Raw genomic sequence first — 3,472 nt, 5'->3', positions numbered from 1 at the left:
TAAACCTAAACCCTAAACCATTAACACTATACCCTAAACAACACCAGACACTAAACCCAAAACAACCCTAAAACCTAAACCTTAAACACTAAACCTTAAACAACCCTAAACCCTAAACACTAAACCCTAAACAACCCTAAACTTTTAACCCTAAACACTATACCCTAAACAACCATAAACCTTAAAAAATCCTAAACCCTAACCCTAAACCCTTAACCTAGACCACCCTAAATCTTAAACAATCCTAAACCCTAAACCTTAAACCTTAAACACTAAACACTAAACCCTAAACCTAACAATAACCATAACCCTAAACCTAACCCCTAACCCTTACCCTAACCCTAACCCTAACCCGAATCCTAACCCTAACCCTAACCCTAACTCTAACCCTAACCCTAACCCTAACCCTAACCCTAATCCTAAACCTAATCCTAACCCTAACCTTAACCCTATCCCTAACCCTAACCCTAAACCTAACCCTGACCCTAATCTTAACACTAACCCTATTTCTAATTCTAACCCTAACACTAATCCTAAACTTAAACCTAACCCCCTAATAATAACCCTAACCCTAACACTAACCCTAACCCCTAACCCTAACCCTAACCCTAACCCTAACCCTAACCTAACCCTAACCCTAACCCTAACCCTAACCCTAACACTAACCCCTAACCCTTACCCTAACCCTAACCCTAACCCTAACCCTAACCATTACCCTAACCCTAAACCTAACCCTAACCCTGACCCTAACCCTAACACTAACCATAACCATAACACTAAACTCTAAACCCTAAACCTAATCCACCCTAAACCTTAAACAATCCTAAACCATAAACCTTAAACCCTAAACCCTAAATCTAACAATAAACCTAAACCTGACCCTAAATCTAACCCTAACCCTAACCCTAAACCTAACCCTGACCATAACCCTAACCCTAATCCTAACACTAACCATAACCCTAACCCTAACCCTAACCCTAACCTTAACCCTAACCCTAACCCTAAACCTAACCCTAACCCTAACCCTAAACCTAACCCTAACCCCTTAACCTTAATCCCTAAATCCTAAACCCTGAACAACCATAAATCCTAAACCCTGAACAACCCTAAATCATAAACCCTGAATAACCCTAAACACTAACCTCTAAACAACCCTAAACAAACCTAATCACTAAACCATAAACAACCCTAAACACTAAACCCTAAACAACCCTATACCCTAAACCTTAAACACTAAACCCTAAATAACCCTAAACCCTAAACCATTAACCCTATACCCTAAACAACACTAAACATTAACCCAAAATAACCCTAAAACCTAAACCTTAAACACTAAAACTTAAACAACCCTAAACCCTAAACACTAAAGCCTAAACAACCCGAAACTTTTAACCCTAAACACTATACCCTAAACAACCCTAAACCTTAAACAATTCTAAACTCTAAACCCTAAACCCTTAACCTAAACCACCCTAAATCTTAAACAATCCTAAACCCTAAACCTTAAACCCTAAACACTAAACCCTAATCCCTAAACCTAACAATAACCATAACCCTACCACTAACTCCTAAACCTTACCCTAACCCTAACCCTAACCCTAATCCTAACCCTAACCCTAACCCTAACCCTAACCCTAATTCTAAACCTAATCCTAACCCTAACCTTAACCCTAATCCTAACCCTAACCCTAACCCTAACCCTAACCGTAACCATAACAGTAAACTCTAAACCCTAAACCTAATCCACCCTAAACCTTAAACAATCCTAAACCATAAACCTTAGACCCTAAATCCTAAATCTAACAATAAACATAAACCTAACCCTAAATCTAACCCTAACCCTAACCCTAACCCTAAACCCTCCCTGACCCTAACCTTAACCCTAACCCTAACCCTAACCTTAACCCTAAACCTAACCCTGACGCTAATCCAAACACTAACCCTATTTCTAATTCTAACCCTAACACTAATCCTAAACTTAAACCTAACCCCCTAATAATAACCCTAACACTAACACTAACCCTAACCCCTAACCTTAACCCTAACCCTAACCCTAACCCTAACACTAACACTAACCCCTAACCCTTACCCTAACCCTAACCCTAACCCTAACCATTACCCTAACCCTAACCCTAACCCTAACCCTAACCCTAACACTAACCGTAACCATAACACTAAACTCTAAACCCTAAACCTAATCCACCCTAAACCTTAAACAATCCTAAACCATAAACCTTAAACCCTAAACCCTAAATCTAACAATAAACCTAAACCTGACCCTAAATCTGACCCTAACCCTAACCCTAACCCTAAACCTAACCCTGACCCTAACCCTAACCCTAATCCTAACACTAACCATAACCCTAACCCTAACCCTAACCCTAACCTTAACCCTAACCCTAACCCTAACCCTAACCCTAACCCCTTAACCTTAATCCCTAAATTCTAAACCCTGAACAACCATAAATCCTAAACCCTGAACAACCCTAAATCATAAACCCTGAATAACCCTAAACACTAACCTCTAAACAACCCTAAACAACCCTAATCACTAAACCATAAACAACCCTAAACACTAAACCCTAAACAACCCTATACCCTAAACATTAAACACTAAACCCTAAATAACCCTAAACCCTAAACCATTAACACTATACCCTAAACAACACTAAACATTAACCCAAAACAACCCTAAAACCTAAACCTTAAACACTAAAACTTAAACAACCCTAAACCCTAAACACTAAAGCCGAAACAACCCTAAACTTTTAACCCTAAACACTATACCCTAAACAACCCTAAACCTTAAACAATCCTAAAGTCTAAACCCTAAACCCTTAACCTAAACCACCCTAAATAGTAAACAATCCTAAACCCTAAACCTTAAACCCTAAACACTAAACCCTAAACCCTAAACCTAACAATAACCATAACCCTAACCCTAACCCCTAACCCTTACCCTAACCCTAACACTAACCCTAATCCTAACCCTAACCCTAACCCTAACCCTAACCCTAACCCTAACTCTAAACCTAATCCTAACCCTAACCTTAACCCTAATCCTAACCCTAACCCTAACACTAACCCTAACCGTACCCATAACAGTAAACTCTAAACCCTAAACCTAATCCACCCTAAACCTTAAACAATCCTAAACCATAAACCTTAGACCCTAAATCCTAAATCTAACAATAAACCTAAACCTAACCCTAAATCTAACCCTAACCCTAACCCTAACCCTAAACCCTCCCTGACCCTAACCCTAACCCTATCCCTAACCCTAACCCTAACCCTAACCCTAAACCTAACCCTGACCCTAATCCTAACACTAACCCTATTTCTAATTCTAACCCTAACACTAATCCTGAACTTAAACCTAACCCCCTAATAATAACCCTAACCCTAACACTAACCCTAACCCCTAACCTTAACCCTAACCCTAACCCTAACCCTAACCCTAACACTAACCCCT

This window comes from Micromys minutus, assembly GCF_963924665.1.
Source record: "Micromys minutus genome assembly, chromosome: 31".
Classification (NCBI taxonomy): Eukaryota; Metazoa; Chordata; class Mammalia; order Rodentia; family Muridae; genus Micromys; species Micromys minutus.
Note: the sequence above shows the minus strand (reverse complement) of the source record.